Genomic DNA, 13,994 nt, shown 5'->3' on the forward strand with positions numbered 1-13,994 from the left:
GCACCGTAAAGCATGTTTTTTTTCTTTTTTATAACAATGATTAAGTTCTTCTTTTTTTTTTTTCAAGGAAAGAATGCAATGAGCAATGCAACCAATGAACAACATGGATGTATGCGAATGATGCACAATTGAAGTATTGCAAATTTTTACACAGGATATGGGGTTGAATCAATTTAGATTTTCAACATGGTCCATGACATCTCCGTCAAGGTGAAACTGGAAGTAACAGGGACATCAACAGCCCTAAATGTGTTTGGCAGTAGACGAAGGAGCAATGTAACACGATCCATCTTTTGCCCCAATTTTTTGCAAGATGGTTACTTCCATACTTCAACTTGACTCGATGAACCTTTTCGTAAAAGCACGAGCTTGGTTCAACCCCATAACCCAGAGAATGGCAATTTCGATCGCCAATACTTCAACAACATTTCATAGGGATGAAAGACTCGAGAATACGCATGCTATGCATGGAAAATGTAATTATGAGATTGAGATGCCCGAAGAGACATCCTTTCTTAATTAACCACGCATTAGGTACCATGCTCAATCATTTTGTTTTGTTATTTGTATTTTTTTTTTTAATTTTAGAAATGGGTTTATGATCCCAACATGGTTGGCTCATGGTACCTAACACATGCAACTAAGAATGCATCATGAATTTTCATGCTTCCCTTTTTTTTGTCAGTTGAAGGGGAAAACGCAAAGGTCACACACGAGCAAACATGAAAACAATTAGTATGCAATTTGTAGATCAAAAAATTTTGTTGAACGCATATGCATGATGATGCAATGACTCATGCAAAATGTGATGCTGGAATATGATAACGGACAAATGTAGGAACGATATGTTCGTTATGATGCCATGAAGAGATGCTTATGTGATGCATGATATGAATGCATTTACGGACACGAGAGCCCGGAAAATCATTTCTCCTTACTTGCGCATTCGGGGACGCAGTGCCCCATGTGTGCAGTTAAGAAGACGATTTGGATCTTCCGACTTCCCATGACAAAAGACGATACAAACATACAACGCGTGCGTGACGACATGATGTAGACGCGCAAAAGCATAACACGGGGAGAAAACACAACAAAGGGGTAATTTACATATACGAGACCAAAAAGATCCAACTTTAATGCTACGTTTTGGGCATGATGGCGCCTCAACGTAGTATTAAAAAGGTTACGTATTACTCTAAAGAAACCAAACATCACTAGCAAAACTATAAACTAGTGCTATTTACCAAAAAAATGCATGAGAACAAATGGCACGGAGCGTGTTTGCTTTTTGCCCCTATTTGGGAACCTACAGGACAATATCTAGGGGTCTCTAATAACTACTTCCCAACGATTTATAACTCACACGGTTGTTTTCTAGAGGTATCATCACTTAAGATAATAATATTGTGGCGGTATGGAATACCAGCAACAACACATTATAAAGAGAGAAAGCTCTAGACAAGGTTTTACTATTATCAAGCAAGTCGGAGACCTAGCATGATGATAGCTTCACCTCCACTCCTTAAATTCCCATGAACCCGGGTATAGGGCCCCTTTTTTACTCAAACCCGTGGGTGCTTAGAATGCAGTGTAAAGAATGCGAAATAGACAACAGTTATTTACATTTTACACAGTTCAACAAATGCACACACGAAGTTTCACAAATCCACAATTCCTTAAAATAGGCCTAACTCACAAAAATAGTCCTCAGTGGAGTCGCCAACTGTCACAACGTGCCCTTCGCGGGCGAGCGAGGGCGAGGCTCACGGGTGCGCTTTCCAAAGGAGGAAAGATGCGCAGAGTCGCCACCAACGTTTATTTGTGGAAAACGTCGGGAAAACCGAAGGAAACCGGTCAAAATGAAAATTCTAAGTTCGGGAGTTGTATTTACGCTTGAGGAAGGTATTAGCACCTCTCACGTTTGTCTCAAAGGACAACAGCCTATTTTTTAGAATTGTGGAATTGTGTTATCTTAACTTTTGTTTCTTTTTATTTTTTGAGGTCAACAAAAGTGGGGCTTTTGCTCCTACGTACCCTCCTTTGGAGAGGAAATCAAACCTACGTAGTTCTTTCTTAAGCGTGAATCAAGTGATTCTTTTTACTTGAAAGGTGATCATTTTAAGGCGTTGGACCTTAAAAATGATCCATTTTACTTGGTTAGAAACTGAAATGATAAACTTTCAAAACCCTATTTTTGTGGACGAGCTTGACTAGGCGAGTTGATTTTAGCCTTAGTTTCACTTTTAATTATTAGTCAATTCAATTAAGAATGAGAAATCCCAAAGAGAAAACGTCCGATTGATTTTTGTGCTTCATTTTACTAAAAGATATTTTTTTATTATTATATTATTATTTTACCTCTTTTTTGATTTCCAACGTGGTTACGGCACGACCGAACGATCGGAATTCATTTTAACAAAAATTAACGAATACTACAATTAAAATGAACGGTGGAAATTTATTTTATTTTTAGATTAGGCGAGAAACAACTTAAATAAATGACTGAAGCACGTCAAAAGGGGGTATAGAAAGCGAATGAAAACAAGAATAAAAATACACAAAACAAATGGGGACCACCACGGGTACATAGAAGGAATTGAAAAGCTCGATTTGGAAACTTACCCGTTGAAGAACGAAGAACGGATGAAGAACGGTGAATAACGGAGGAAAACCTTCACGGATTTGCTTACGGAAACCTCTCGGAAGCACCTTGGCTTGGATTTTCTTCACGGAAACAATTTTTTCACCCAAAACAGCTGAAATACCTCACCAGGGGCATTCGGGATCCTTAGAACAGCCCCCTTCAGCCTATTTATAGGAAAAAAGGGGAGGAGGTTGCCGCCCAGCTCGCCCAGGCGAGCTGGGTTGCTTCCTCCAGAAGCAATCCAGCTTCAAAAAATATTCTGGAAGGTCCAAATCAAATTTTCTAAATTGCTATTTGCACCCCCCCCCCAATTTTGATAAGTTCACCCCCCTTCTTTCGTAATTTACGGAAAAGTTACGGAAGCCTTACAGAAGCATATAGGACTTGATTTTCTTCTTTTTTTCTCTTCTATCTCACCCGTATTAAGTTAATTATGCTTATTTAGGATTATGGGAATTTTACGGAAGCATTACGGGTATCCCAGAAGCCCCGGAATCCCATTTTTCAACAAAACGGGGGGTGTGGTGGCCACCTAGCTCGCCCAGGCGAGCTCAGCTCGCCCAAGCGAGCTAGGTTGCTTCAACCTTAAGCAAGAAATTGCCCAGAAACCTCTAGAAGGGCCCAGATTCGAAAGTTACTATTTGCACCCCCCATTTTACTAAATACACCCCCCTTTGCTGTTTTTTTGGTGATTCTTTTTCCGTAACATTACGAAACTTTACGAATTTTGTAACGATACTTACTTTCCTTCCGCAAGGTTATGAATCCTTACGGATTATGTATTTACTCTTTTTTAGCTTTCGAAAAAGTTACGGAAACCCACGGATTGCGCAAAAACACCTCTTTTCGACTTCCGCCACATTACGGAATTTCACGGATCGCGCAAGCCTGCTTCCTTTTGACTTCTGAGACGTCTCGGGACTTCATTTATTGTGCAACAAAGGACGCCAAGTATCTCAAAGCGGCTAACCAAAGGTTGCATGTCATCAAGTAATAATCCCCGGACGAAATTAGGGTATGACAGTAGCGACTCCGTGCGTATTCCTTTCTTGGAACACGCACCTGCGAGTCACGCGTCGCCCTCCCGCCGAAGGGTAGGTTGCGACAGTTGGCGACTCCACTGGGGACTGTTTTTAGAGAGTTAGGCCATTTAATCTTGTGCAATGTTTTATCATGACTTTCTCCTTTGTTGGTTTCCCTTTATTTTTCTTATGTTCTTGTGTATATAACTCTTTGATGCTTTTAGTGTGTTTTAAAATGTATGCATGAGGTAAATATTTATTCATTTGATGCACACAAACACCAACACTATTTGCACACACGACGAGTTGAAAAAAGGGCCCTATACCCGGGCTCGTGGGAACATAAGGAGTAGAGGTGAATCTGTGATCATGCTAGGTCTCCGACTTGCTTGGTTACAGTGAACCCTCATCTAGAGTTTTTCTCTTTGATAACATATTGTTGCTAGTAGTCCCTACTGCTGCGATATGTTCTTCAAAGGGGATGATACCTCTAAAGACCATCAAGACAGATCTGACCACCTTGGGAATTATCACTAAAAGCCTAGTTAGCTCCCTCCCATATAGGCCCCTTGAATAGGGGCACGAAGCGGACTTGTTGCGTGCCATTTTTTCACACCACCATGCATAAGTGTCATGTACCCTTTTGCTTATATTTTGTGCATATTATCATACTATGTACATTCCCGTGTTGCGCCTTTCGCATATGCATCACGCACGGGTTCTGTCTTGATCCCCTCTCTTTAACAAACCAACGGAGGGTCTGTGTCACTAATCGAGGCCATACCCGAATCAAATAAACATGATAATGCAGTAACTAGGAAGTGATCCTAGGTCGTTTCCCATCGAGCAATGATAAACCAAATGTTCATAATATACTTGCACTAACAGTAACGATTGGGGGGGGGGGTTTGTTTGTTTTGTGATTTAAGGAGCAGAACAAGTAAACTGGAATACAAAACTAATAATATTAAAAATGGGTTGTTTCCTCTGATTCAGAAGTCATTCTCTTATCCTGGGTTATGGAGAATTTGTCCCTAACAGTAACCACTTAATCCAACCCTATTTCAATTTACTAAGCGAAAATCAACCTAGGGTTGTCAATACGTGATTAGGCACCACATACACCAGTTAGCCCTTCGTCCATTAAGCATGAACGCAAGTTAGGCTCAGAGGCAATTAATCGAACACGAAGCGTGCACTGATTAATGTTCACGAATTTGGGTTAACTAGTGAAGGGAAAACTGCCAGGGAACCACATTATAAACAAAACCTCAAAGAGAGTTGGGCTTCTTCCTCATAAGGAAACAACACCAGAATGATTAGCCTTCCATAGATTCAAACAGAAAACGTAAATGAAACATGAAGCAGAAATGTAAATAACAGAAACGTAAATGAGACAGAAACGAAAATGAAAACAGAAACGTAAATGAAAGTAGAAGAAGAAACAAGAACGAAATTGTAATTAGAAGCAGGAAACGGGAAATTGCATTAAGAACGAAAACAATAGCATTAGAACAGAAAGAACTTAAAACCCTAAACAAAGCTCTGAATAATGAATGGCATAACAGAATGCCTTGCATGAATCCCAAGGCTGCTATTTAAAAAGAGTCACTCAAAGTCACTGGGCCCTATTACAATACTCTGGCCCAAAACGAAATAAACACTAAACCACATAAAATAAAATTGCAAAATTTCCTAATTAAAAATTAACTAAGGTAAGCGCTGCTTTATTTTCCCTCTTCAAGTCCACAACCAAAATCCGGATTAAGCCCAACGTTTCATTAATTCCTGAAATTAGATTAAAAACATCAAATTAGCTAAATGAGACCAAATAATAAAACTACCTAATTAATTGACAATTAAGACCAATCAGTAATTAAAATGGTGCAAAAAGGGTTTAGAAAATAGAAGAAAATGGTGGCACATCAAAACCCCTCATACTTAGCCTTTTGCACTCCTGGGCAAAATGAAACAAAGAACAAAATCCAAGGATATCAAAGAGAGGCAAACGAAAACATTCACATATTTCTCAATGAACATCAAGGAATGAAAGGAATGGGTAACATCTAACATAAGGAGATCCGAAAAGTCAAGACATTCATGAAAATCATCCAAGCAACCCAATCATGGCAAAATAGTTAATCAGCTCAAGAATGAAAAGTGATAAAGCCTCACAAGATATACACTCTATCTCTCAAGTGTCTAGGCTACTATTTACCCTCAAAGCACCCATGAAAACAAACACCACATAAACTTGGCAAGATTCTAAGATTGACAATCAACCCATAAACACAAGCACATGAGGATCAAAAGGTCTTTTAAGGTTGTAATGGGGCCAAGGACAAGGTATGGAAAAATATGGAATAAGTGGCTGAATCCCAAAGGAATAGAGGAGCAATGGGGAATAAGTGCATATTAAGAAAACATAAGAAAATAAAAAGAAGTAAAGATAAAATTTAAACATAAAGAGTAGAACCAAGAGTCTCATCATTCTTTTCTTATTCATTCACTCAACTTTACTGTTTTTCTTTTTCTTTTTCGATTTTTTTTTTTTTTTTGCTTTGTAGCCTTTTGAGAAACAGCATCATATTCAGCATGTCCAACATTTAACCAATATGCAATGTATATCAAGTATGGCTCAAAATATATCATGAAGCATGGCCAACAAAACATGTTATCCAATGAAACAAAAACCCCCCTCACTTATTCCCAAAACAATTCCAAAGCTCCAAAATTCCTTAAGGATATGGTGATATCATGGTTTTTCACTTAAGGCTTGTAGTGAGCTTCAAAACAAGGAAAGGGAAACAAGGCTCAAAAGGGCTTTCAAAGGAATTAAGTCAAGGTAAGTCCATTTGGCTAGAAGCTTATAAGAACAAAATTGCCTCAATCATATCCAAATATGCATGTGAATTAGGAAGCATCAACAAGAATCAAGCCAAGGTTATTGTGCACGCAATCAATGGGGCAAAACACACCAAATGATTATGATGATGGATGGCTCAAATTCTCACAAAGGTAAACTCATCACTTTCAAATTGAGCTTTCAAAACTATCATGACATGTAGAGGAGAATCAAGGATTTCAAGTCACAAAATGTCAAAAACTTTTATTTTCAAAAAAATTACCCATTTCTTGAACATATCCTATGATTCAAAGAAAAAACATGCAAAGTCGTACATGCACACAGAATTGACCCAAAATATTAAACTAAAAATCCGACGAAACTAATCAACATTAACAAATTAACACAACTAACAAATTAACAAAACCAACAAAACTAACAAAAACCAAAGAACACCCCCCCCCCCCCCCCCATACTTAAACAACACATTGTCCTCAATGTAGCACAATTAAGAGATTAAAACAATTAAACCATCAAATAGAATTGGACAAGTGTAATAAAAGCAAAGAAGGAGATAGGAAAAGAAGAACTCCCTAAGTCATGGTGGAGGAAGAGTAGGGTGGAGTAAGGAAGTCTCTTCCACCACTACGTCCACTAAAGAAGGGTTCGTGAGGAATGGCTTAAGTCGATGTCCGTTGACCTTGAAGCTCTTGTTTGTGGAGTTGCTTTTGATCTCAACTGTACCTTAAGGAAAAACATTAGTAACAACAAAAGGACCAATCCACTTAGACCTCAACTTACCACTCATGAGTCCAAGCCTAGAATTATACAATAGCACTTTTTGCCCAACCATGAAGTCCTTCTTAACTATCATGCTATCATGGAACTTCTTGGTCTTTTCTTTGTAGAACTTGGCATTCTTGTAGGCTTCTAGGCGGATTTCATCTAACTCACTCAGTTGCAACTTTCTTTCCTCACCAGCTTGATCCATAGAGAAGTTGCAAGTCTTCACTGCCCAGTATGCTTTGTGCTCAATTTCCACTGGAAGATGACATGCCTTTCCAAAGACAACCCGATAAGGAGACATTCCTATGGGTGCTTTGTAGGCAGTCCGATGTGCCCAGAGAGCATCATCAAGCCTGGTACTCCAATCTTTCCTGCTTGGCTGCACAATCTTCTCTAAAATTCTCTTGATCTCCCTGTTAGAAATTTCTGCCTGTCCATTGGTCTGGGGGTGGTATGGTGTGGATACCCTGTGTACCACCCCGTACTTTTTAAGCAGGGCATGCATTGTTCTATTGCAAAAATGGGTTCCTTGATCACTAACAATTGCTTTAGGTACTCCAAACCTACAAAACAGATTAGACCTGACAAAATCTGCAACAACCTTAGCATCATTAGTTCTAGTGGGCTTGGCTTCCTCCCATTTTGAAACATAGTCAACTGCAAGGAGAATGTAAACATAACCAAAAGAGACAGGAAAAGGGCCCATGAAATCTATACCCCCAGACATCAAACACCTCACAAAATAGCATAGGTTGCTGAGGCATTTGTTGTCGCCATGTAAGTGTCTTTCCTGCTCTCTAACACTGCTCACAAGTGCTGCAGATCTTCCACGCATCTTTAAAGATGGTGGGCCAATAAAAACCACAATCAAGCACTTTGCAAGCTGTCCTTTGAACACCCAGATGACCTCCCGGTGCGGAAGAATGATAGAACTGCAGGACTGAGTTAGTCTCATGATCTGGAATGCATCGTCTAATGACCTGATCACTACACAATTTCCACAAGTAGGGGTCATCCCAAATAAAATGCTTAGCATCACTTTTAATTTTATCTTTTTGGGCCTTAGATGCTAAGGGAGGAAAAACAGAAGCAACCAAATAATTGACAATGTTAGCAACCCAGGGAGTAGAAAGAGAGTCAGAAATACTATACAGTATATACAAATGATCATCCGGGAAATCATCACGAACAGGTGAATTCGTATCCGATACTCGTTCGATCCGACTCAAATGATCAGCAACTAAATTTTGTGCTCCGCTCCTATCACGGATCTCCAAGTCAAACTCTTGAAGCCAGAGCATCCATCGGATCAACCTAGGCTTAGAATCAGCCTTCTTCAACAAGTACTTTAGAGCTGCATGGTCAGTATAAACAATAATGCGGGTACCAAGCAAATAAGATCGAAATTTTTCAAGAGCAAAAACTATGGCTAGAAGCTCCTTCTCAGTAGTAGTATAATTCGCTTGGGCAGCATCTAAAGTCCTAGAAGCATAATATATCACCCTGGGCAATTTATCAATTTTCTGAGCAAGGACAGCCCCCAATGCATAATTTGATGCATCACACATAAGCTCAAAAGGGGCTGTCCAATCGGGTGCCTGGATGATGGGGGTGGTAGTCAGCGCTCTTTTGAGGCAATCAAAAGCCTCTTTGCATCTGTCATTAAAGTCAAACTCCACCTCCTTTTGGAACAAGTTGGACAGTGGAAGGGCTACTTTGCTAAAATCCCTTATAAAGCGCCTGTAGAATCCTGCATGACCAAGAAAAGATCGCACCTCTCACACACAAGAGGGGTAAGGCAATTGTGAAATAACAGAAATTTTTGCAGGATCTACTTCAATACCCTTATTGGAAATAATGTGGCCTAAAACTATACCTTGCTCAACCATAAAATGACATTTTTCAAAATTTAGAACAAGGTTAGTTTCAATGCATCTATTCAAAATTTTTTCCAAACTATCCAGACAACCATCAAAAGAGGATCCATACACAGTGAAATCATCCATGAACACCTCTATGCAATTTTCTAAGAAGTCACTGAAAATACTAATCATGCACCGCTGGAAGGTACCAGGGGCATTGCACAGGCCGAAAGGCATCCTCCTATAGGCAAAAGTGCCGAAGGGGCAGGTGAATGTGGTCTTTTCCTGATCCTCAGGAGCAATAGTAATTTGCATATAACCAGAAAAACCATCAAGGAAACGATAGTGAGATTTACCTGCCAGGTGCTCAAGCATCTGGTCAATGAATGGCAGGGGAAAATGGTCCTTTTTGGTAACTTGGTTCAGCCTCCTATAGTCAATGCAGACTCTCCAACTGTTCTGCACCCGAGTAGGAATCAGCTCCTCCTTCTCATTTTTGATCACTGTGAGGCCGGTCTTCTTCGGGATTACCTGGACAGGACTCACCCATTGGCTGTCGGAGATAGGATAAATGATTCTAGCTTGCAAAAGCTTGGTTATCTCCTTCTTCACTACATCAAGAATCACTGGGTTGAGTCTTCTCTGTGGCTGTCTTACTGGTTTAGCTCCATCCTCTAAATTTATTCGATGCATACATGTGGATGGGCTAATACCAGGAATGTCCGCCAGGGTCCAGCTTATAGCCTTCTTATGCTTCTTGAGAATAGACAACAACTTCTCCTCTTGCTCATCAATAAGGGAGGCAGATATAATCACTGGAAAACTTTTGCTATTATCCAAGTAAGCGTATTTTAAATTTGATGGCAGAGGCTTCAATTCTGGTGTGGTTGGCTGGGTAGTGGTAGAAGGAGATGGTTTCTCAGCCTGTACCTCATAAAGAAAGTCAGAGGTATGTGTACTTCCTGAAACATGGTTAGTCCTATCTGACTCTATAAAATCAATCTCAAGAGGTAAAACACCACCACCAGACATGCAATCAATATCACTTTCAGCATCAAATTCAGACATATGATCAAGTACAATTTCAGACTGAATGCATGAAGAGTGAGAGGTATGCAGATTAGAGTAAAGATCAGTCATGTATTCATCTACAACATGGTCAATTATTTCAGCACGAAATACAGAAAGATCTTCAGATGGGTATTTCATAGCATCCAGAATATTAAAATGAACAGTTATATCACCAAACTCCATGGATAGTGTGCCTGTATAAACATCTATCTTAGTTCTAGTAGTTTTCATAAAGGGTCTGCCTAGAATGATGGGAACTGATCCTTGAGAAAATCCATCTTCCATATTCAAAATATAAAAATCAACAGGGAAAATCAGTTCGTCAACTCTAACTAAGACATCTTCTATGAAACCAACAGGATAGGCAACACTTCTATTAGCTAAATGAATTGCCACATCAGTTGACTGCAAGGGACCTAGAGATAGAGAATTAAAAATAGACAGAGGCATAACACTACCAGAAGCTCTTAAATCTAGCATGGCATTGTCAAACTTACTATTCCCTATAATACAAGGTATGCTGAATGTACCTGGATCTTTACATTTTTCAGGAATTTGGGGAACAGATTTACCAATCAGTGCAGAGACATTTCTGCCCATCCTAATTCGTTCACTTCCTTTAAGCTTCCTTTTATTAGTGCACAACTCCTTCAAGAATTTGGCATATCTTGGAATTTGCTTTATTGCATCCAGTAGAGGTATGTTTACCTCTACTTTTCTGAATGTTTCCAAGATCTCTTTCTCTGCCTCTTCCATTTTTTTGTTGGAAACTGCTCTTGGAGGGAATGGAAGAGGAGGAATGTGTTGCTTCTGCAAATCAAAATTACCAGTGGAAGATTCACCTGCACATAAATTGTTAGGTAAATTTTTGTCGTTACCTTTTTCTGGAGTAGAGTGAAGTTTGGCAGGTTCATTTGCAGATGAGGAAGGTGTTATGGGTTGAGGTCCTTGACACTGCTTTCCCGACCTCAATGAAATGGCACTACATTTTTGGGATTTTGGACAGCTTGGGAAGGCAGCTTGTCAGAATTCTGGGACTGTTGTTGATTCAATTGTGTAGCCAATTGTCCCATCTGATTGGTTAAGCTCTGAATGGAGGCTCTGGTCTCTTGTTGAAACTGCATGTTCTGCATAGTCATTTGCCTCACAAGTTCTTCGAGGGAAGATTGTGGAGGAGCCTCAACTGTTGGTTTTTTCTGGGGTTGTTGCTGTTGTTGGATTGGTGGAGGAATGTATGGTCTGCTTGGGCCAGCAGCATTTTGGAAGGAAGGAGCAGGTTGTTGTTGTTGTTGCTGAGGGCTAGACCATCTGAGATTAGGGTGGTTCCTCCATCCAGGGTTGTATCTGTTGTTGGAGAGGTCATAATTGTTCTGCTGAGGTTGATTTTGCTGCTGAGGTTGAGGAGGTCTATTGTAAATATTAGCAGCATAAGCTTCGGGCTGCTCAATTGCTCCAGGTTGCTGCATGGAAGGGCAAAGGTCTGTATGGTGGTCAGCAGAGGAGCACAAACCACAGACCCTTGCAACAGGTACAGATTTCTGGTTCAAGGCCAGCTGGGTTACCAAGTTAACCAATGCATCCAGTTTGCCTTCAAGCTTCTTACTTTCAGATGATGCAGCTAAGTTTGTAGCTACCTCATGCACTCCTCTAATGACTATAGCATCATTTCTGGCGCTAAACTGCTGGGAGTTGGAAGCCATCTTCTTAATTAAATTTCTGGCTTCAGCAGGAGTCATGTCTCCAAGGGCGCCACCACTGGCAGCATCTATCATACTTCTCTCCATATTACTGAGTCCTTCATAAAAATATTGGAGAAGCAGCTGCTCTGAAATCTGATGGTGAGGGCAACTGGCACATAGTTTTTTAAATCTCTCCCAATATTCATTCAGGCTCAATCCACTGGGTTGTCTAATACCTGAGATATCCTTCCTGATGGTTGTGGTCCTGGAAGTAGGGAAAAAAATTTCTAAGAATACTCTCTTCAGGTCATCCCAGCTCGTGATGGACCTTGGAGCAAGGTAATACAGCCAGTCCTTTGCCACTCCCTCTAAAGAATGAGGAAAAGCCTTCAGAAATATATGATCCTCTTGGACATCTGGGGGTTTCATGGTGGAGCAGACAATATGAAATTCCTTCAAATGTTTGTGCCGGTCTTCACCTACAAGGCCATGAAACTTTGGAAGCAAATGAATCAGTCCAGTTTTAAGAACATATGGGACATCCTCATCAGGGTATTGGATGCACAAGCTTTCGTAGGTGAAATCAGGTGCAGCCATTTCCCTTAGAGTCCTCTCACGAGGTGGAGGTTGTACCATGTTCTCAGAATGCTCAGAATCAGAATGCTTAAAATTGTAATGCTCAAAATCAGGATGTTCAAAATCACCAATAACAGAATGCACAGATTCACCAGTAATGGAATGCTCAGGATGATCAAAAGGTATAAAATGATGCCTAACTAATCTATGAAATGTCCTATCTATCTCAGGATCAAAGGGTTGTAAGTCAGATGGATTGCCTCTAGTCATACACTACATTCAGCATGCACAACTAGTTGCTTTGTCATGTAAATAAAGGTGCAGATTTGAACTACAGCTACCCTCAAATGATATCCAAATGACTTGAAATTTTGTGAGCAACCTTATAAAATGATGAGAAGATAGCACAAAAAATTTCAGGAAAAAATTCAAAGTCTAACTATGGAAGCTAAAAATGGTAGGTTAAGAAAAATAAGTGAATAAAACTTGAAATTGACAGAATCACTATTTTTGGACGATGGAGACCTCAGACGGCCTATGGCAGGCTTCCACGGCGTAGGAAATTTTTTTCTACCCCAAATACATATATAATAATTGCGATTCTGATAACCGGAGCAAAAGTTATGGCCGTTTGAAGTTTCGACAAACACAAAATTTGCTACTTTTTTGGAACTTTCAAATCTGACCAAACTAAAGGCTCTAGCTATTTTTCCCACAAAATATAGATTAAAAGAAGTTACCACAAAAAAATTCAGCCAAAAATAACAACTCTAGCTACTAAAACAAAAAATCTCAAATAATTCAGCATGGGTGGTCGCTAAAATCCATCTCTACTTGATTTCTACTACTACTCTGTTTTGCCGCAAGCAAAAGTGGTTGCTAAGTCCGTCGCAAAACACTATTCACAGCAAAACACCCAAAACTGAAACAGGGGAAGCGCTTAATAGGAAAACTGAAACAGAACACACACTAAACAAAATACCAGGACACTAAACAACACTAACACACATACTAACACAATACTAACAATTAAACATAAAACATGAAGGAATTAAACACACAACACTAGCTAGCTATTATGAACCTTTGGACACTGCTCCCCGACAACGGCGCCAAATTTGATCGAGGTCGTACCCGAATCAAATAAACATGATAATGCAGTAACTAGGAAGTGATCCTAGGTCGTTTCCCAACGAGCAATGATAAACCAAATATTCATAATATACTTGCACTAACAGTAACGATTGGGGGGGGGGGGTTTGTTTGTTTTGTGATTTAAGGAGCAGAACAAGTAAACTGGAATACAAAACTAATAATATTAAAAATGGGTTGTTTCCTCTGATTCAGAAGCCATTCTCTTATCCTGAGTTATGGAGAATTCGTCCCTAACAGTAACCACTTAATCCAACCCTATTTCAATTTACTAAGCGAAAATCAACCTAGGGTTGTCAATACGTGATTAGGCACCACATACACCAGTTAGCCCTTCGTCCATTAAGCATGAACGCA

General features: G+C 39.8%; 1 non-coding gene across 1 annotated transcript; it reads left to right on the plus strand.

Annotated features, from left to right (window-relative positions):
• The first annotated feature begins 12,060 nt into the window (after positions 1–12,060).
• On the plus strand, positions 12,061–12,167 carry LOC114401050. The gene has a single exon (XR_003664166.1). It is a non-coding gene; the product is annotated as a small nucleolar RNA R71 (small nucleolar RNA).
• Positions 12,168–13,994: the final 1,827 nt, after the last annotated feature.

The sequence above is a fragment of the Glycine soja genome, chromosome 19 (genome assembly GCF_004193775.1).
Source record: "Glycine soja cultivar W05 chromosome 19, ASM419377v2, whole genome shotgun sequence".
In the NCBI taxonomy this organism is placed as follows: domain Eukaryota; kingdom Viridiplantae; phylum Streptophyta; class Magnoliopsida; order Fabales; family Fabaceae; genus Glycine; species Glycine soja.